This window comes from Vombatus ursinus, unplaced genomic scaffold (assembly GCF_900497805.2).
Source record: "Vombatus ursinus unplaced genomic scaffold, bare-nosed wombat genome assembly UNPS02009062.1, whole genome shotgun sequence".
Taxonomy (NCBI): domain Eukaryota; kingdom Metazoa; phylum Chordata; class Mammalia; order Diprotodontia; family Vombatidae; genus Vombatus; species Vombatus ursinus.
The window spans coordinates 16,280,134-16,303,065 of record NW_020948840.1 but is presented as its reverse complement, the minus strand read 5'-3'; the positions used below and the strand labels follow the sequence as shown (position 1 = coordinate 16,303,065).

Below are 22,932 nucleotides of genomic sequence, written 5' to 3'. Positions count from 1 at the left end.
GAAGAACAGGATTGGATGTCATAAGGCACAAGGAAAGATGGAATGATTGAAAAGGCTATGATTAGATAAGGGAATTTCAGAGTTTATAACATGGAATTATCACCCTTAAGTATGATTGCAAGATCAAGAGTTGGTGTGTAGCTGTGGTGGACTCAGGACTAAGTTGCGGAAACTGAGAAAATAGGGCCTTTAAGGAATCATTAACATGTTTGCTGAAGTCCTGTAGGTAGGAAGGCATAAATTAGAGTGGAAAGCCAGATTGGGAGCTGGCTGCTGAACTCATTAAAAAAGGAAAGAAAATGAGACAAACCCATGCTATTAGTGTAGTCTGGGCCAGGGTAGTGTGGATGCTCTGACACAAGGAACCACTTCCTTGAGGGAAAAAAGGCAACGCAAAAGGTGTGTCCTACTGATAAGTCAATACCATCATCTTTATATTGTCAGGAAAAGTGTGAGCTGATGGAGCACCGTATTGAAGTTTTCTGTCTATGGCTAGGGCAATGGGCATTCTTGAGCATTGAAGGCTCATAGCAAATGTTTATTGAATTGAAGTAACATAGGAAGAATCACATCTATACCCACAGCAACGACTCTTCTCCAGACCCTCATAAGTCCCAACGATGTGTTGCAAGGAAAGGAGTAAGAAGACTAGAATTCAAGTCCCTGTTCCAACAGTTATTAGATATGTGACTGTAAGCAAGTCATTTTACCCAAGTTTCAATTTGCTTATCTGTAAAATGGGCAAACAGCAATATTTACATAACACTCTAGGATCAGCCAAGTGCTTTATTTACAATAGCTCATTTGATCCTCATGACAACCCAGTGAGGTAACTACTACAAGTATTAGCACCACTTTAGATTTGAGGAAACTGAGGCTCAAGTGGCTTGCCCACAGGCATACAGCTCAGAATAGATGGGGGTGGAGCCCAAATCCATGTCTCCCCTGTCTCTAGGCCCAGTGTTCTATTATACAGGGTTGCTAGGAGGAAAGTGGGGTATAAACCTTTAAAGTACTATATAAATATGAACTATGGTTACTGCAGTACCCTGATGGTGCTCTCTACTTTTGTTCTCTCTACTTTCTCAGCTTTCCTCACCTCTCCTCTGTAACAACTTTATGCACAGCCTTGATCATCTCTTCTGCTCAGAATCCTTCAGTGCCCATCCCACTCCCTGCCCCCCATTGCTTAACAAATCAAGCATCAACTCAACTTCAGATTAAAGACCCTGTGCAATCTCTTTCAACAGATTTGTTCTTTCTTTATCTCATCTTGTTCCCACCACATACCCAAGATCCAGCCAAGGTATGCTCCCCGCCACAAACCATACACAGTCCATAATCCCCCTCTTCCAATTCTTCTGCTCATGCTGTTCATGCTCCCTGAAGTTTTTGCCCTGCCTCTCATCTCTGCTTGTTGAAATCCTGCTTAGTCTTCAAGTCCCTGAGCGAAAGTTGTCCCTTCCACAGAGTCCATTCCACAATCCCACCTGTGAGAGATAACTTTCCCTTTCTCAGACTTTGCATAGCATTTCATACTTCTCAGGCACCTATCATGTTCTCTTTTTTGGTCTAGTTACTTGTGTCTTTCTGCCTCCTAAATGTTAAGTTCCATAAGGAAATGGAATAGCAATGTCTTATTCATTGAATTTTCCTTTCACCAACTGTCTTTTGGGCATCTCAAACCCAGCATATTCAAAACCAAATTCATTATCTTCCATTCCCAATCCCTGCTCTTCTGAGGTTCCCTATTACTGTCAGGGGCTCACTGTCCTCTCAGCTACCCAAGCGCTCAGCCAGGGTGACATCCTTGACTCCTGAACTCCACTCAATACATGTGTGTAATCCTACCTACCTAACATTTCTCGTGCATGTCTCTCTTCTCTCTACTCACAGCCAAACCAAGTTCAAGCCTTCATCACCTCCTGCCCAGGCTGTTACAATCACCTTCTAATTCATCTCCCTACCTCAAGTCTCTGTTCATTCCAATTCATCCTCCTCTCAGCTGCCAAAGTGATTTTTTCCCCCACAAAAGTGTAAATCTGCCCATTTTACTCAATAAACTTCAGTGGTTTCCTGTTACCTCCATGTTATCAAATATAAAGTACTCTATTTGGCATTTAAAGCTCTTTATAACCTGGCTCCTTCCTACATTTCCAGTCTTCTTAAACTTTATTCCATTTCATGCCCTCCATGAACCAGCTACACAGGCCTTTGCACTACTGTGTTCCATGCCTGGGGTGTGTGTTCTCTCTCTCTCTCTCTCTCTCTCTCTCTCTCTGTATATATAAATATATATATATATATATATATACACATACATGTATATATAAATATATATATACATGTATATACATGGATATATATACATGGATATATATATAGATATATATGCACATGGATATATATTCACACACACATACACAGACATCTTGTATGTAGATAGTTATTCACCTGCTGTCTCTCCATTAGAATGCAAACTACTTGAAAGCAGGAACTGTTTTTGCCTTTCTTTGTACTCTAGGTTTGAGCAATGTTTGGCACAGTTAGTGCTTAATAGATGCTTGTTGACTGAATGACTGATGGTTCATTGTTGCATATCTCATTACAAGTACCTCATCCAGTACTCTCTACATTTTAAGAAAGCATGGTGCCATAGAAAGAGTTCATAGCCAAGGGACCTAAGGACAAATCCCAGCTCTGCCACTTACTACCAGCACAACTGTGGGCAAGTCTCTTAAGCTCTCTGGGCCTCAGTTTCTTCACCTGGGAGATGACAGTCCTATCAATAAAGGCCTTGCAGCTCTATGATCTCAGCATACTCTTAAATGTTTAATTGAATGGACTTGAATTCACTAAAATAAACAAGTCCTCAATAAACATTACATACTGTATTTTATAGCTAAATATTATTTAGCACCTATTTAACAAGAACAACACCATACCACTGATCCAAGGTAAAACGTTATCCCACATAGGAAAGGGGGGAGTATCCAGTGCAAGCTTAGGAAAGCCCCAACGTGTTGGAAGCAATATAGGTCACAGTAAGAATGAAGAACAGGGCTAGGTATAATAAGGCATTAGGAAAGACAGAATGATAAAATCCCCTGAAGGCCACTGTCCTTGACTTTGGACATAAATAGACCTTGCCTTATAACTTGTGTGTCACACTGTCCTACAAGCTGGTGGATTGGTTGTTGACCTTTTTTCTAGGGGGAGGGGTGTTAAGCAGTGGGGTTAAGTGATTTGCCCAGGGTCACACAGCTAGTAAGTGTCAAGTGTATGAGGCTGGATTTGAACTCAGGTCCTCCTGAATCCAGGGCCAGTGCTCTATCCACTGCACCACCTAGCTGCCCCAGTGTTGTCTTTTTTCTTGAAGAAGACCAAAATAATATCATTATGTTGGGGTTAAGCGCTTTATGTACAATAGCTCATTTGATCCTCATGACAACCCAGTGAGGTAACTACTATAAGTATTAGCACCACTTTAGAGTAGAGGAAACTGAGGTACAGTTTGCCCAACTGATCAGACCAACACAAGTGCAGAAGGCTCTATCACAGGTGGGACACAGATAGTCCATATGAACATTTGAAGTGGAGATGGTGCTAAATCCATGCATGTCACAGTTCTCGGCCTCCAAGTTACCAGCTGCTGAGTTCTGATGCCTTCTAGGCCCTATCTCCCCTCTCAGCCAGTGCCCCATGCTTTCAGTAAGCAAGGGAATGGTCAGCTTCTGGGTGAAGATTAAAGGTTTCCATTAAGACAATGCCACAATTTGTCAGTTCTCTCTCAAGGTTTCCTGTTCTAATCTGGGCACCCGTCTTTGCTTCCTGATCTTGTTGGCTGGGCACAGAGCCACTTGCTTCTGAGAACCTTAACATTCACTTTGTTTTAAGCTTTCTAAACAAAGAGTTTGCAGAGCCTCTCCTTTGTATTCAGTGCAGAATGACTGTTTTGGTGCCCACTTTCTGCTGTAAACTCGTCCAAAAAAAAAGCTTTATTTTCAATCACTTCTTTCAACTCTGAGAATAAATACTTGCTTTGTCCTTCACAAAACCACCAGCTGCAAAGATTTCTTTCCCTGTTCAATTGAATTAATCTTTTAAAAAAATCTTTGCAAAGTAATGTCATCATCAGTGTGATCTAGAAGAATCAGGACCAAGCTAGGAAGTGGGGTGTTGAGACCATGATGCCAACTTGCCCTCAACTAGCTGCGTGATTATGCTCAAATCATTTCATCTTTGTTTCAGTTTCCCCTGACAAAAAATGATATCTTAAAATATTGAGAGGGTAAAATGCAAGAATGGGAAATAAGAACTTTGATTTCAAGTCCCTTAGTGAATAATACCTCTTCCATGAAGTTTATACCACAAGCTCTCAGGATTGTTCTGTACAAGTCAGTTTATTATCTGAGGGGGCCATTCTCTCCTTCTGCCTTCATTAGCAGATGAACATTTCTGATTAAGCAGTAACTGCTACACAGATAGCATCTATTAACCACCTTAGGGGAGATACAAACTCTGGATAAGACAGGGTATCTGCCTTTTTGTATTTGATAGTCAAATGGAGGAATAGATAAGACAAAAACACAGATAACAGTAAGTAGACATTGTTAAATATACTGGAGAGATGCAGTCACAGCATGGTATGGTGGAAAGGATGCTGGCTGTGGAGTTGGGTTCAAATTTAGGCTCTATCAGCATCACTTGGGCAAGTCACAAACTTCGTGGGTCTTTGTTTCTTATTCTATTAAATGAAGGGAAAAGATGAACCTGGATTAGATGACCAACTCTGAGATTCCTTCCAGCTCTAATAGGTCCTGCTTTTAACAGCGATGTCATTAAGAAATAGGACCATGACAAGGTGGACGAGGTGGGCTCTTGGGCTCCCTCTCTTGTCCCTACTGGGCTACAGCAAGCGGTCTCTGGTGCTGAAGCCGCTGAGCAAACAAGAAAGTAAATGAACCCAAGCCAGCCTTGCCTCATTTCAGCTCCATCCAAAACACAAAAAGCAGAGAAGGCATCAGTGTTTGCCAGATACAAAAAGGGCAAACTTGGCTTCGAAACCCACTTCCATTTTCTCAGTTTCCAAAAATACCCACCCATCAAAACTCATTTATTCCAAACAAGATGCTCCCCTACCAGTCAAGGGCAAGGCTTCCTACAGGAATAACTTGTCCAAGAACGCCGGCCCCGCCCCATATCCCAGGATTGATCCCTCTCCCCTTCCATTCAGTGAGACACGTGGAACATGCACCCTTAATCCATCTCACAAAAGGCACATCTACCTCTATTGGGAGTTATTATTGCACCTGTGTAAGAGCAAAGGAAGCCCAACCCTTAGAGACAGGCAGCCTGGGTTCAAATCCTGGCTCTGTCACTAGTCCTCTGACTTTGGGCAAGCCACTTCATCTCTGTTGGCCTCAGAGTCCCCATCTGTGAAATGGTGATAGTAATATTGTAAAATTTGATGCCAAAGTTGAGAGGAAGCATGGCGTAGTGGGTAGAGAGTTGGCCTCAGAGCCTGTCCAAGTCTTGCTTCTAACTGGTTGTGAGACTCTGGGGAAATCATTTAACTTCTCAATATTCTAGGGAACTTTGTAAGACTAGAGGTATTAGAAAAGGTGCAGACCTTCAATGGTAAGAAGAAGGTATTGACCAGAATCTTCCTGCATCCATGAAATCATAGGTCCAGTTCCTACTCTCTATCCTTAGAGGAAAGTCAGTCATTGTTAAAAGCAGTCATGGGTGGAGGGGTACCTGAACACATTCCTTGCAGATAGGCAGTGGAGGCAAAGAAAAGAGGCATGGTCAATACATGACAGGGGCAGATGGATGCTAGGGTTAATGCATTACTGCAAATGGGAGAGAGAAGCTCCTAAACTGTGCTATCTGATGGCCTGCAGCATAGTGTAATAACCATAAGAAGGGACATTTATGGAGGACTTAAAAAGTTACAAAGTATTTTACACCCATTATCTCATTTGAGCTCCACAGCAATCCTGTGACTTAGGTATTATTGTCCCATTTTACACAAGAGAGAACTGAGGCTCAGAAAGATTAAGCAGTTTACTCAGATAAAAGAGGTTTACATAGCCACTAAGTATAAGAGGTGGGATTTTCACCCAGTACTTTATCCCCTAAGAACATTTTTTTTAGAAGACATAGCCCTCACACCAGTTCTGTCTCACATTTATTAGCTGTAACTAGGCAAGTCACTCACTTCTGAGTCTCAGTTTCCTCATCTGTGAAAAAGGAATAACAATATCTCTAACATCAACATCACAAGGCTCAAAAGAAAGAATATGGGTAAAGTACTTGGCAAAAATAAAATACTAGACATAAACTTTGCTATCAGCTGAGCCTCTCTGAGCCTCAGTTTCACTTATCTTTAAAATGAGTATAACTATGCTTACATTACTTACCTTGAAGAGTTCTGAGGAAAGCACTTTGTAACCCTTAGAGCAATATATAAATATGAGCTATTATGTATTGATTGAGGTGTGTTTATATTTAACAAGTTCAGGCTAGCAGCTTCTTAAATAAAAACTGAAATGGTCAGTGATTTATTTAAGAGGGGGAAAAAAGCACTTTCCTCATTTGTCAATGTAATGAACACAATAAATCGACCCTAAATAACACTATAAGCCATTCACAGGTTTGAGGACAACAAAGTCCTTGGCTTCCAGCCAGGGTTTTGGTAGCTGGTAAGGAAAGTGGAGCCCAGCGGAAAACGATACAATTTGAGGCTACACTATGAATCAAAGTGGGGTGGGCTAGAATTAGGCTCTCAATTTACTAACAACTAGTTGGAAACAATGCATGAGTTAAACTCCATTTCTGAAATTCCTTCTTGGAACAAGGTCCATGGCATTCACTTAACATCTCTGGGTCACAGTTTCCTCATCTGTAAAATGGGGGTAAATCTTGTACTATGTGATTTAGAGAGTTAAGGGTCAAGTGAGATAAAATGTATTGAGGGCAGAATAGAATTTCTCATACACACACATACACATACATACACACACACACACCCCCAGATAATCACAAAAAGCAAGTGGCAAATAGTAGCTGTAACTAGGTATTTATATGCTAATAAAATACAAAGACATTTTTAAACCTGAGCATCCCTTTTAGAAGTGGGAAGGAGTTCCCTGCTTCAATTGTAAGAGGAATTTCACTGGCTACAAAGACTGGCCACATGTCTGAAATCCTTTAAAAACTAAGCCTTTCAAGGTCTGGAGAGAGTTGAACAAACACGGTAGGATTGTGTATAACTATAAAATGGCCTTGTAAATGGAATTGTTCTCCTACACCAGGCTTTTTCTTAGGGTATACACAACTTTTGCAGGGGATGGCTAGCCTGAGGCAGTGAGATCTAGCCCATTCATGCCAGAAACAGAAACTAGTGGTTCTAAAGAATAGGTTAAATCACAACCTAAATTAGTAAATGCCTCTTGACTTGGCTTGACATGTCCTCTGTCTAAACGATCTTTCCAGGAATTCTTTCTCTGAACCTTCCCACAGTCAGTAAGTCAGTCAGTCAATAAATGCTTGCTATATGCCAAGCACTATGCTAAGTGATAGGGATTACAAAGAAAAGCAAAGAAAAAAGTGTGGGGATCAAAACAAACAAGTTTATCTCATGATCTGAAATCGTCAGAACAGAAAATCCAAATGGGAAAACCCCATAGGAAATTAGAACCAATGGCAATTCTGGTCAATTACGGCAGTGGAAGGACATTGGATTGTCCCATCAAAAATTCCTTCTCCCCAAAGGCCTCTGTACCTTTGTTCCTTCTGGGATCCCTATCTGGAACACAACTTTTGCACGTATTCAAATCTTACTGATCCTCCAAAGCTTCCAGTAGAAAACTAATGCAATTTTAAGCTGTATTGAAAGGCAAGAGCTTCCAGGAATAGAAGGGTGATAGGCTCCCTGCCCTCAACCCTGGTTAGGATTCTATGGTCAATTCTGGGCTTATTTTAGGAAGGACATTGAGAAGCTGGAGGGCATTTAGAATTGTGAAGAGCCTCCTATTCATGTCATATGAAGACTGGTCAAAGGAACTAGGGATATTTAGGTTGGAGAAGAGAAGGCTTAGAGATGTGGGGAGTATCTGAAGAGATGTCATACGGAAGGAGGATTAATATTTTTCCTCTTGGTCCCAGATGATCCAGAAAATTTTAAAAGGGAGAGATTTTCCAGCCTAAGGTGTAGATGTAGGAGTAGGTGAAGGACAAGGAAAGTTTAGAAGTTGTACCTAAACTGTGCCTTAAAGGGAGAAAAGGATTTCCATAGGTGGAAATGTGTAGGGAGTACATTCTAGGAAAGGGGGATGGCCCACACAAAGGCACATAGACAGTACAATATAAGAGAGAACAGGAAATAGCTAATAGCACAGTTTGACAGGACAACTGTGTACAGTATAAGGAGAATGCTATGAAAAAAAGGCTGGAATTAGACTGTGGAGGGCCTTAAATGCCAGGCTGAGAAGTTTGCATTTTATCCTATAGGCAGCTGGGAGCCAGTAAAGGCTTTTGAGCAGAGAATTAACACATTAGATCTTTGCATTTTTATAAAGATTAATTTAATAACTGTGTAAAATTTTACTGGAAAAAAACAGTTGACACATATGTTGCATTCTTTGTGCAATCATTTGATACTAACACCAACCTCGTGACAGTAGCCTGGCACAGTTAGATGGGGAGGTGGTCCTGGAGTCAAGTAGGACCATCTCAGTTTAGGGCCTGCCTCTAAAACACACTGGTTGAATGACCCCGAGCAAGTCACTTAAATTTCTTGTGTCCAAGCAACTCCCTAAGGTTATCAGTAGCAATATAAATGCCAGTTGTCCATCTGCATTTGGCATCAGAAGGGTGATTGGAAGGGTCTTCACTGAGAAGTCCCTACAGTACCAACAAAATCAGAGTTCTAGACAAAAATCAAAACAAACCAAGACAACTCTAGTGGGAAAAATGTTGTGTCATTTCTATTATCTCCATTTTACATATGAAGGAACTGAGGCACAGAATGGTTGTAATTTGCCCAAGGCTGCACAATTACTCAGTGAAAGAAGTACTCAAGAACTCAAGAACTCCTCAAGTGAACCTGCACCATCCATAAGACTCCAGCCCCTACTTTCTCTCTCTGTCACTCTAAAGCACTCAGCACTAGATAAACAAGTCTGTACACCTGAGAGTAGTCTTGGTGGATGCTGAGGGAGGTATCTGTGAGAGTCACACTATCCTACATTACAGGGAATCAAAATTCCTTGATGGGACCACCCTTAAATTTGACTTAGCAATGAATGTGAAGGTCAGAGTAAGGTGGGTTAGAGGCCAAATGAGCCAGCAGATGTAAAGTTTGTTCAGCAAGAAGGACCAAAGTAAATTCTCTCCCACTGTTCACTAGGGGATTCACTGTTTCCTGAACAGTCTCCCATGCCTTCAGCCAAACTGATCCATTCATTTCTATCTGAGTCAAACCAAGGCAACTAGCATTTATTAATGCTTACTATGTACTAGGTTTTTGCTAAGTGCTGGGGATATAAATATAAGCAAAAAAAAAAAAAAACAATCCTTCCCCTCAAAGAGCTTACATTCTAGCGGGAAAACAGTTTTAAACATCTGAAAAATGGGGCAGGGGAAAGGGCAGGTACCCACATGAGGACACAGTCTGGAGAGTTATAATCAGAGCTGGGAGGTGATAAAGGATGTCAAGCCTTTGGCCTTCCTCAAAATGGAGGTTCTGGGAGAAACTCATAAATGGGAGAAGGGAGCCATGGGGTGGAAAGAATCTTCAGGGTGAGGAGGCCACAAGAGTGGAGGGAATTTCCAAGGTGAGAAGGCTGCTGAGGTATAGTAGAAAAGTTTAGGAAGTCAGAAACCAGGACAGGAGCCAGTGTTACTGCCCATATACCTTGGCTCATGTCCTTCTGTTGCCCCTTGATGCCCTCTTTACTCAAAACTCAAAAAGGCTACTTTTCCTCTTAACAGGACAGAAGACAGAGCTGCCATATTCATGTATATGGCTTCTATCAGAAGAAGGTAAGCCCAATTAGCTTCTGCAATGAGCTCATCTCTTTGGGGCCACTCTGGTTTCAGAGGAAACATTACTTTTTCAGTCTGGGGACCTGGAAATTAGATTGTCATGTTCAACCCTCTATCTTTTTCATTATTCCCTGAAAGCAGAAACTCAATTTGGGATTCAGTGAAAAATGAAGAGCATTAGACCAACCTTTTTAAAATTGCTTGGTCAGTATTTCCCACTTGCCTGTGCCTCATGGAGCTGTCACCACTGGGTAATTACAGCATTAAGTATGTACCTGATCAGCAAGCTGCTTTTAATTGAAATCCTCTTCTGGTTTCCTAGCATTTCAGGGTTCCTGTCATACTTGTTAATCTATTTGGGTAGCCAGCAAAGTTTCAGGCCCTAAAGGTAGTAAATCTGGATTTTAGATGCCCAGATTCAATGATCCTTGGAACATTTGACCTTGTTAGAATGGTTTTTGACCACTGGACCTTGCCCCTTGACCTAGCTCAGAGGGTCTCTGCAACCGTTACTAAGTCAGTGCTATCCTGTTGGATTTTTCTAACTTTGTTGTGACCAAATGTCAGCAGAGGGAAAAAAGCATAGGATTTTGAATTAAAGGATACAGATTCAAATTCTAGGTCTACTAGTTACTACCTGGATGACCTCTTATGAATCATTTAACCCCCATAGGTCTCATTTCCCTTAACACAAAATCACAGAATAGAATTTAAAAAAAAATTCTCTAAGGTTCCTACAAGCTCCAAGTCCTATGACATCAAAGAGGAAATCAGATATTTACCTCTTGGAGAGGAGGGATGTTGAAAGGATTTGTAAATTTGCCAGTGTAAGGTAATGTCTGAGAGACAACGTGGTATAAAGGATAGAGCTCTGGAGTCAGTTCTGGGTTCAAGTCCTTCTTGGTATATACTGGTTGTGACCATGCTAGTCAACTTTCTAATACTGTAAGTTGCAGGGAAGTTGTCAACTCACTCCAGCTGAGTTGTTGACTGTCTGGCCCAGTCTCCTTTGTCTAATGGTGGTGGTGGGCCAGGCCCCTCTACCCCTTACCTCCACCTTGCCAAAAGGGCGGTTGGGCTCACATTACTTGAATAAGAAGGGAAGTTACCAACTGTTTCCTATATGATGGAAAACTACTGGGCCTTACCATCTGCCTAACACAGACCTCTCTAGGCTCTTGGACCTTGAGATCTGACCAGCAGCTGGACCCTCCTGTATGTTTTTGTCTCTTCCAATTAGACTATGAGCTCCTTAAGAGCTAATATTGACTTAATTTTTTATTTGTATCCCCAGCACTTAGAATAGTGCTTAGCATATAGTTAGTGCTTAATAAAGGCTTCTTGGAGTGGGATAGAGAGTTCCTCACTAGGAGTTCCCTACACCACTGAAAGCATAGGTGCAATTTAAATTTTTGTTTCTAAAAAGGTAATACCTACCTGTCTGAGGGTATTCTGGAGAGAAGATTAAAGGACACAGATATATGGACCTTAGAAGATGATTCCATCTTTTCCCCATCATAGGAATCTCTTTTACAACAATCCTGACAGGTGGTCATCCAGTTTCTGCCCAAACATTTCCTGTGACAGAGAGCTAACCATTTCATGAAGCAACTCATTTTGTTGTTGTTCAACTCTACTAGAAAAGTCTTCTTTATATGCAATCAAAAATCTGCCTATCTCTGTCTTCTACCCCTTGGTTTTAGATCTGCCTCTTGGAACCAAACAGAATGAGAATGCTTCCCCCCTCCACATAACAGCTCTCAACATATCAATCAATGAATCAATAGACATTTATTAAGAGCCTACTATGTGCCAGGCACCATGCTAAATACAACTACTTCTGGGTTTCCCATTCCTGAGCATCAGTTTGCTACAAGTTAATTATTGTTTATTCATGTGTCCAAAGGCCACCACAAAGGAAAACTCACCTTTTCAGACTTATCTTCTCCAGAATATGAGTGCCTTGAGGGCAGGGACTATCTTATGGTTTTTTGTTAGTTTTTAAATCCCTACTGCTTAGTACAGTACCTGGCATACAGTAGGTACTTAATAAATACTCATGAATAGAAGTGAATCAATTTTCACATTTCTCCCCCTGATATACTCTATTTTCTAACCAAATTTGGCTACTAGCTGTTCTCAGAAACCAACATCCATCCTCTGTCTCCATGACTTCATGGTCGTCCCTCATGCCTGGAATGTTCCATCTCTCCACCTCTCCCTCTAGTTTCCTTCAAGGCTCAGTTCAACTGCCACTCCTCATTTAAAGCCTTTGCTGATTTTCATCCCACCAGTAATTAATGCCTAATCTTCCTAAAATTACTTTGTATTGAGCCCTGTATGTGTTTCAGACCCCCAACAGAATGTAAAATCCTTAAAGATTGAATTATTTGGGGGCATGGGGTGAGAAAGGGAAGGTTGTTTTTATTTTTGTGTTCCCAGTATCTAGTACAGTGCCTTGTGCCTCGTGAAGCATTTAAACATACTTTTTGACTTTAATTTCCTAGACTTTTCTAGAATATGATCTTGCCAAGGCCCTGGGCAAACAACTCATTGTAGGGATCCTGGCCCAGGGGTACTAACCAGTCAGCAATGACATACAACGGGCAGATGGCAAGGGCTGGTAAGCTGTTGAGCACAGTGAAAGGCAGATGGTTAAGGTCCAATGCTCCACCAAATTACAGGAATGATTTGTAGTTGCTAACTCCCTATTCATCCAAGTAGTAGGAGCCCCATATCTGTCTGGCAAGGAGTCAGGTAGGGAGGGGTATATGGAAGGGCCTGGTCCACCTCCATTGGGAAGAGGATTGGGATAGACAACTTCTAGTAATAGAGAGTTGCTTAGAGCACTAAGACGTTATGTGATTTACCCAGGGTCCCCCAGCCTCTCTGTTTCAGAAACAGAACTTGAACCTAGGTCTTCCTCGATCCCACGGCTGCAGTAGAATCTTTCAATAAACCTAAGGACATTATACTATTTTATAAGACAGATTTGGATGACTCCTGGGCTAGAGGTGAAGCCTTAGTATACCCAGGCCTTTCTTACCACTTCCTAACACATGAGGATCTTTAAGAATGGGACAAACTACCATGGTGTGGAGAAATCCAGAGAAATCTAAAACCGCTGCTTCGAAAGGCATTTCTGACCGACATGTCTGCATCACTGCAATTTGTGCCTCTGGGGACAAACCCTCTTGTTATCTCTGGCCTCAGCTTGACTCCTGCCAACCTCAAACTTAGAACCTTAGAGTTCCCAGTGGTGACTATAGCCTGCAGACCACAGACCTGCCCATCTTACAATATGTAGCCAGTTGGTTTCCAGTTCACAGCCTCCTCTTGGGCTTGCCTGTACCAGAATAGAAATGCTGACAACTTTCACCAATCTGCTTACACCTGAACTATCTCTGGCCCAGCCTTCCACTCTGATCATCTGACCTCAGCTCCTGCTCATCTGGACAAGCATTCTGATCCAGACCCTTTGGTCTAGTTTCTCACATGCCTAACTTGGTCTTCCCTGGTCAATCACCAAATATTTATTATGCACCTACTATATGCCAGGCATTGTGTGAAGTGCTGGGAACAGAAAGACAAAACTGAAACAGGACCTATCTTTAAGGAGTTGACATTGTAACAAGGAAAATGTCATGAACATATGCAGATATTTACATTATAGATACATGATTGCCTAGGGGGAAAAAAGAGAAGCGCCAATATCTGGGAGTACCGAGTAGAGTCTAATACAGGGAACTTTGAATATAAATAGAGTTGTTGTTATTTGTTACTTTAAACATTAAGGAGGCACAATGGAGCTTGAGTTGGGCAGTGCTTTAGGAAAATCACTTTGGCACCTTTGTGGAGGACGTATGGAAGTAGAGGGACAGATAGGCGGTGCAGTGGACAGAGGCACAGCCCTGGAGTCAGGAAGCCTCATCTTCCTGAGTTCACATCTAGCCTCAGACACTGACTAGCTAGGTGACCCTGGGCAAATCACTTAACCTGTTTGCCTCAGTTTCTTCATCTGTAAAGTGAGCTAGTGAAGGAAATGGCAAACCACTCTAGAAATCACTAAAGAAAACCCCAAATGCGGTCATAAAGAGTCAGACACAACTGAAAATGACTGGACAAACATGGAAGCAGAGAGAGAGACTTGAGGCAGGAAGATCAAATGGGAGGCTATTACAATAAATTCAGGCAGGAGGTGATGAAAGTCTGAACTAGGGTGATGCTGTGTGAGTAGAGATAAAGGACTATGTGCCGGAGATGTGTGGAGGTAGACATAACAAAATTTGGCAACAAATGGACTTGTAGAGTAACAATGAGGAGCAGAGAATCACACTGAGGTTGTGAATTTGGGTGACTGGGAAAGATGGTGGTGTCCCAGACAGAAACTGGGAGTTTAGGAAGAAGGATGAGTTTGAGGTGCAGAGATAATGAGTTTAAGCCAGAGCCACCTGTGGGATATCTAATCTTAAAAACTTTTTGTCCACGCTGTATGGAAAATCCTGTTCTAGTCCCATGCCAGGGCCCCAGTTTGCCTAGACATACCCTCAGCCAACCCTGGCAAATTTAATAGTGGTACCACCCTTCAAGGAGGGCAGTTAGGTGGTGCAATGGATAGAACACTGGGCTTAGAGTCAGAAAGACTTATCTTTATGAGTTCGAATCTGACCTCAGACACTAGCTGTATGACCCTGGGCAAGTCGCTTAACCCTGTTGCTTCAGGTTCTGAATCTATAAAATGAGCTGGAGAAGGAAATGGCAAACCACTCCAATATCTTTGCCAAGAAAACCTCAAATGGGGTCACAAAGAGTTAGGTATGAATTAAATGACTCAAGAACAACACCCTTCAAGGAATTCTGAGTCCCTGTGGTAAAGGACAGTGTGGCTCCCACAGATATCTCATTCAGCATCCACAAAGACTACTCTCAGATGCCCAGACTTGGATATCCAGTGCTGAATATTTTCAAGTTACAGGGAGAAAAAGAAGGGCGATGGTACAGACTCACTCAATACCCCACTGAGTATTATATGTAACACATAATATGTACTATCTAATTTCCCTAGCACTGCAAACTTTGATTCAGATGGCAACAAGCAGGTAGATTAGGGGATGTGTCAGAGACAGGCAGGAAGGATGACTTTCTCCCTAACACAACCCAAATCACCCTGGCTACTTCCAGGAAAATGCTGACCAGAGACAGTAGTACCACCAGTAACCAAGGCATATGCAGTTGATGCCATCACTGTTACCACCTGCTACTGGCCAGCATCCTTCAACCAATTAACCAACAAGCACTTATTTAATGCTTGCTCTGTGCTTGGCAATGGGACACAAAGACAAAAGTGAAATAATCTTCACCCTCAAGGGGCTACTATTCTAAAGGGGGAGGCCAGAGTGCAGAGGCCATCACTTGGAGTTGGTCAAGAAGTTCTGTGATAGGCATAGAACTAGGCAAGAGAATTTTGACAAAAGCCCAAAAAACAAAACTCAGGGTTCCAGGGGCAGGATCTGAGTCCTAGTGAAGAAGAATGAGAAGTCTCAAGATCAGGTGGCATGGTTTAAAATCACCCTTAGCATATTGACTGGCACATGGCAAGTCCTTAATAAATGCTTATTTATTGATAAAAATCCAAACAGCTTTTGGAATTCTGGAAGCCTTCAGAATCCTCTCCCTGCTTCTACTCACTCTGTAGAGTGTTAAACCCATGGGTAAGTCTCTACACTCAACTCTCTGGGTAAAAGAGCTAGTTAAAACCCTGGCCACCATCCAAGTCTCTTTCTCTGACCATTTTTGATTTTTGTTTCTCCTCAATAAATGTCCAGAGAAATGACAAAAACCATCTGTCCAAGACACAGGTCCAGAATTGTCCCAACCCCAGGCTGAAATAGGGTCCCAAACAGAATCTGACAGTGACAAATCAGTGCTTGACCTTGAGGAACAAGCCTCTGCAGAAAAAACTGGTGGCAGCAGTTGAGATTTTCTAAGTAATCGGTGAGTAAAGCAAAGCAGGGACTCAAAGAAAAGAAAGCATAAAGGGCTGTTTCAGGCTGGACCTTGGACATGAAATAGAACTTACAAGAGTTACCATCTGGAAACCTAAGAACTTCCTCTTTGTCATCAAAAAGCCAGATGTCTGCAGGCGCCAGCTTCAAATCCCTGTGTGGTCTTTGGGGAAGTCAGACCTCAGGATCTTTCTCAGGAGGCACAGCTAGCTGCCACTGAAAATTTCAAGTTCAGAAGGAAGAAATCCCCAACACAGAGAAATACATACAAACTCCCACTGTCCAAGAAGAAAGTAAAGAGGAAGAGATTGATGAAACAAGCATAGACATCAAGGACACAGAACTGGTCACAGACCAACCAAATGTGTCCGGAGTAAAGGCTGTCTGAGCCCTGAAGAACAACAGTAATGATACTGTAAATCCTGTTATGGAAGTAATGATGTAACTCTCTGGAAATGAGGATGTTTTCCCAGTATTTTGGTGATTAAATGCAACCTGACTTGAAATTTGTACTGCTTCTATCAATTAATAAAGTTGTGGGTTTTTGTTGGATGAGAAGAAAAAATAAAAATCCCTGGCCATCCTTGTTACCTTCAAAATGAGATAGTCAGACCCACTTTTGCTCAAACAATTTTCCATTTGTCCTTTTGTCCTTGAGACGTGATCACAGTTCTGTCTCATACAAATTCAGGTTGAGATACATTCTTTCCCCTCCCCTCAGGACTCCTAACACATCTTGGGCTTCCTGAGTCATTCTCAAATGTTCTTGACCATCCCAGACATAGAGACACCTCAACTATTCTGCTTCTGGCTGGCTCTCATGTACAGGATGTCACCCATTGTTTTTTTCTTCTGGATTTCCGCCCTGAACTACCCTCCATCTTAGTGCCACAACCTTCCCTCATCTCAGTCTTTGAGCATTATCACCCTCTTAGAAGGCACATGTAACTCATGTAACTAGAATCACAGGTTCTCAGAGTTGGAATAGCCCCCAGAGACTATCTAATCTGATAGTCTGCCTGATTGGGTATCCTCTCCACAACATACTTGACAAGTGGTCATCCAGACTTTATTTAAAGACCTTCATAAGAGCCACCCATTGATGACCTCCAGAGGCAACCCATTCCATTTTGGACAGCTCTGCTACATAAGCAATTTTTCTTTACATGGAATCTAAATATGTCTCAGCATTTTCTATAACTTGGCTTCTAGTTCTGCCCTCTAGGGACAAGTAGAACATGTATAACCTCTATTCTAAATGATACATGGTCTACATGGTCTTTGGGAAAGACAACTCCCTCATATATTTGGAGACAAGTATTGTATTGCTTTTCTAGCTCTCCCCACCCCCAACACTCCTTCTGGCTATCCAGTTCCTATCCAGTTCTCAGATACCCCCTAGTGGCTACTTGTGACACTACCCCACCTGTACTACAGGTGCTCAATTCAAAGACATCACCTGTATCACCTTTAGTGTTCAGTTTAATAAATAGTTCCTAAGAGCCTATTATGTGCAGGACACAGGAAGTGTTTGCTCAGCACACACACAACAAGTCAGCCACTCCTTAATAAGTGCTTTTGATTCTGATAACCAAATTAAATGTGCAAACATGAAAAGAGATAATTCATAAATGGAAAAATCCAAAACTAAACCTCACATCAGGTTATGCAATGAAATGTTCATCCCTTGAGAAAAGCACAAGGAAAATTATTCCTTTCTTCCACTTACCAAGAGATATTTGCTTCAAATCTGGGAATGTGGAAATTGACTAAGAGAATGTTAATTAGTGGGGCCATATATAACCTTTGTTAATTGGTCAGTACTCCATAATTATACTCTTGAACTCTGTGGAAAATTAATGAAGAGCTCCCTAAGATAATTAGCATAGATCACAATCTTTGACAAGAATACACATGGCTCACTAAAATAAGTGGCTTCAGGAATTCCTACATCTTGCCACATTCTTTAAAGAAAGGAATGCATTCCAGCTCATTTTTACTTGTTAAGACTATGACCTCAAGCTCTTCTCTGTCCAGTCTTCTCAACTCCCGAGTTATTCCCTTGATTTTTCTTTAGGTGGTTGTATTTAATGGAATCAAAGAATATTAGAGCTAGGAAGGAGCTTAGAGAACACGTTTGTTTTTTGTCACTTCTGCTAATACCATAAATTCCATTTATGTGGAATACATCGTAATTAAGCAAACATTGACTGGAGGAAAGACAATATGGTTCCTTCAAAGGAAAAGCATAGCTGACTAATCCAGTGGAGAGGCAGCATGACTTGGCATATAGACTGGGAGACTCTTCCATTTATCATTTAAAGTCCTTCAAAACCTGGCTCCAGCTGACCTTTCCAAGCTTGTCACACATTACCGACCTTTACAAACTCTATATTCCAGCCAAACGTACCTTTGGGTTGTTCTTCACAACATTACATCTCCCCCCTCCAGGACTTTGCACAGGCTGGCTTGTAATGTTCTCCTTCCTCTCCTCCACCTCTTAGAATCTCTAGTGCCGTTCAAAGTTCCATTCAGACACTACCTCTTAATGAGGATCTTCCTGATCCTCCACAGTAATTATGTAACATATTATTTGTATTTACTTTATAACTCTGGGAGTTGTTTCTGCATATAGTATGAGCTCTTTGAGGGCAGGGACTGTTCAGTTTTTATCTTTGTAATCCCAGAACCTACTAGAGTTCTTGGCACACAATAAACACTTGACAAAAGTTTATAGATTGAAGGATTGGACTTGGAGTCAGGAGATATCTAGGTTCAAATCTTGCCTCTGATATTTGCTTTAATCAGCTTTCTGATCACAGATAAGTCACTTAGCCCAACCACTTAGCATCTATGTGATTCCATTTTCTAAAATATAAAATGGGGAAAATAATACCTGAATTCCTGACTTCATAAGGTTATAGGACTCAAATGGGAAACTGTATGTAAAGCACTTTCCACATTTAAATGTCAAATAAATGTGAATGTGGCTAATGGAATGTCTCTCTTTATATACCGTAAGAGTTATAATGTATAGGAGACAAAAGGGGTGTGTGTGTGTGTGTGTGTGTGTGTGTCTCTAAGACTAGAGCACTACAGATTGGAAGTGACAGTCATATGTATTTCTTTCCAACAACTAGAACTGCTCTAACAATAAAAAGGGCTCTTTTGGAAGGTAATGAGTTATCTGTCACTAGGAGAATACAGAGACTGACTGATACTGTCAGGGATGCTGTAGTGGGAATTCCTGCATTAGTTGGGAGATTAGACAAGGTGACCTTTACAATTTTGCTTCTGTTCTGCTTAGACCCAGAGGGCAGGACTCAGAAAAGAGTAGGATTCTGAGAGTGGCAGATACATGCTTGACAGAAGGAAAAAATTCATAACAATTAAAGCTGAAAGGAGGAGGAGGGAGAGAAGTAGAGAAGGAAGATGTAAGGGAGAAGAGATGAAGAAACTCCAGCCAGGTGTGGTAGCCTGCACCTGCAACCCCTGCTATTGGGAAGGATGAGAGGTGTGGATGGTTTGATTCAGTAGTACTGGACTGCAGTAGGATTAAGGGTGGTCCCAATCTGTTGAGCCTCTGAAACCTAAAGACCACCAGGCTGCCTCTGGAGGGGTGAACTAGCTCAGGTAGGAAACAGAACAGGTCAGAGCTTCTGTTCCAATTAGCACTAAGGTGGACCTATGAGTAGTCACTGCACTGCATTCAATTTAGAAGAGAAAAGAAGACCAAGTCTCAAAATCAATAACAAAAATAACAATGATTAAAACCATTCAGAAGTAGAATGGGCTGCCTTGGGAGGTGATGAGTTTCTCTTCACTAGTGGTCTTCAAATAAAGACCTGATGCCATTTGCTTAAATGTGGTTGAAGATATTCCAAAATGGTACAATATGGATGAAACGGCCTATGATGATCCTTCCAACTCTGATATTTGTACAACAGGTTTCACAACTAAGGAGAGAGGGAGGGAAAGAGATAGGGAGACAAAGAAAGGGGGGAAGGGAAAGAGGGAGAGGGAAGGCAGGAAGGGAGGCAGAGAGAGGGAGGGAGAAAAAGACAGAGAGAAGGAAGGAGGGAGAAAGGTAAAGAGAGAGGGAGAGAGAAATCAAGCAAGAAAGCAAGCAAAAATATTTTAATTGAGCCACTAAAGATGTGAAAGAATGTTTCATGCATAAAGAGACAAGACACAAATGGTAGGGATAAATGGGCATTGCTCAATGGAGAAATAATGCAATGTGATTTAACCCAGTTATCAGCACTGGAACAAGTATCCTGAACATACACATCACATATTTATCTAATAATTAGGAAGAGGAAAGGCATAATAAAACACCCATATTTATGGATGACAAGGTTATTTTGGGTAATAAACTAAGCTTATGGGGAAAACACGCAGGAAGATTGTGTGATAAAGGTACCAGATGAGTTGAATTGGACAAAATACAAGGTAAAGGATTTAAGAAATCGAGTTCAAATTCTTCTTATAGAATGAAGGGTGTCAAATTCTTAGTTGTTATTCAGAAGGAAATCATTGTAGACTTTCACCTAAAATCAGCCCAACATACTACTTTGGCTAAAAAATCAAAAAACAAAACAAAAAAAGAAATATACTAGAAACAAAACAAGAAGCATTACCCTGTCCTTAAGCAGACTTCCTCTGCATCCAGACTTGGAGGGTTATTGGTAGTTTTTATCATCAGATCTCAAGAGAAATAGAATAGACCTGGAGAAGAGCTGAAGAAATGCAAATACAGTAACTTAGGGACTAGGGGAAGGGAACTGAGTATTAGGAGGGAGTCATATTGGGTCAGACTAATAATGTATAGGCATTTTTAAAAGAATGATGAGGGCTGAAGGGGATATGACTGAAGTTTATAAATTCATAAAGGCAAGGAAAGGAGGAAAAATCCACATCCTAACCAAATCTTAAAGTGTAGGAGTTGGGGAGAAGGTGATAATTGCAAAAGGTAGAAACTTGATATAAAACAAGTTTAAAACAGGAAGAGAATATGAGAGAGAGACAGTGAGACAGAAACAGAGATAGACTAAATTGGCTCTGACAAGTGGTACCTACAACTGGAAATACAAGCAGAGTCTAAGAAAGCAGTATGTTATAGTTGAAGGAGTGTTGGATCTGTGGCCAGACGACCTAGGTTTGAATCCTGGTGATTCTTCTTACTACATATATAACCTAGGGAGAATTATTTCATCTCTCTGGGCCTCAGTTTCCTCACCTGTAAAGTGAAGGTGTTGAATTAGATGACCTCAGAGGTCCTTTCAACCTGCAGAACCAATGCTAAGACTTAGATGAATTCATCTATGACAAAAATATCATTAAGGAAAACTGCAACATTGTCCATCCTCCACTAAATAGAAGGCTGGCACAGAGGACGGCAGTCTGCACTGTATGGCAGAGCACTTGGTTGGATGAGTAATAACTGGCCCAGTGTGCCATTTTGCAAGGATTAGACATGGGCAGAGCTTTGAAAAAAAGGGTTTGCAGCTCAAATTCAAAGTGAGTGGAAGACTGAAGGTTAATGAATATCTTTGGTGGGGGAGTGGGGATGTTTCTCCAGCACTTATTAAATTATTTTATGGCATGTACATGCATGAAGCCTTCAGTGAGCTAATTCTGAGGAATTCTATACATTCATTAAAGCAGATACACCAGGTCAGATCCTTGGCAGCACCATTAGTCAGGAGTTTGAACACTTTGTAAATCTTCAAGCATTGTATAAATGTGAGTTACTGTTGTTATTATTATCCTAGAAAGTATTAAAACTGCATTTCTTTACAGAACCATCCTGTAATTCAGACTTTTTGCCAATTCAACCTGACCTTCCATTAATTATTCTAAATTGGTGCTTTTGAAGTATTAAAGTGCTTCTTAAGTGCTCTGATTTCTATCTAATCTCTCCCCATTAGATTATAAACTCTTTAAGGAGAGGGATCTTATTTGCTCCTCCCTCATGTATAGTATCTCCATCCATTGTATAGAACATTCTGTACAGATGAGCTGTTAGTAATGGATTCAGATCATAATATTCATGAGCTAGTCCTGGATATGGGTCAGCTAGGTGGTGCCATAGTGCACAGAGCACCAAGCCTGAAGTCAAGAAGTATCATTTTCTGGAGTTCAAATCTGGCCTCAGACACTTACTAGCTGGGTGACCCTGGGCAAGTTACTTAATCCCGTTTGCCTCAGTTTCCTTATCTGTAAAATGAGCTGGAGAAGGAAATGGCAAACCACTCCAGTATCTTTGCCAAGAAAACTCCAAATGGGGTCACAAAGAGTTGGACATGACTGAAACAACTAAACAAGAAGTCCTAGATACAAGCTCGGTGTGGGTGAAGTTTGCTTTTGATCTCTCCTCCATCTCACTTTGGGTGTTCTTCTCCCCATCAGTGCCCAATCCTCAACTCTCCCACTCCTGTGTTATACCGTGGCTTCCCAGAGCTTCCCTCTATTGGGAGACAAAAATGTGCTGAACAAGTGCTGAACTTGGAGTTGTGGGGCCAAGTTCAAATCCGGACTCTTATTTTCTACCTGTAGGCTCCCGAGCAATTCATAAACTCTCTAGGCCTTGAGTCCTCATCTGCAAAATAAGTGGCCCAAATTACCTCTATGATTCCTTCCAGCTTTAGCAGTATGGTCCTATGGCTCTTCATCAAGGAAGTTAGTCTCTTCACACTCTGGAGCCTACCAGGATCCTGATGCCTATTGGCTATTGCCTAACTGGCTAATACCTATTGGCTAAAGGTCCAGGTCTGAAGGTCAAAGTTCCTTCACCAATCAGAAGCAAAGTCAGGCCTGTGAGTTGCTGCTGAATTTCCAACCTGGGCAAGATATACCCAAGCTGAGAAGGAAA

The 22,932-nt window shown here is 41.5% G+C and overlaps 1 protein-coding gene and 1 pseudogene across 1 annotated transcript in view; one reads left to right on the top strand and one right to left on the bottom strand.

The window, feature by feature from the left end:
- The window catches only part of ALK (ALK receptor tyrosine kinase), a 970,895-nt gene that overhangs the window by 865,563 nt on the left and 82,400 nt on the right, over window positions 1-22,932 (bottom strand). The gene's annotated exons all lie outside the window — the stretch shown is intronic.
- LOC114034603 lies at window positions 4,857-16,503 on the top strand (annotated as a pseudogene).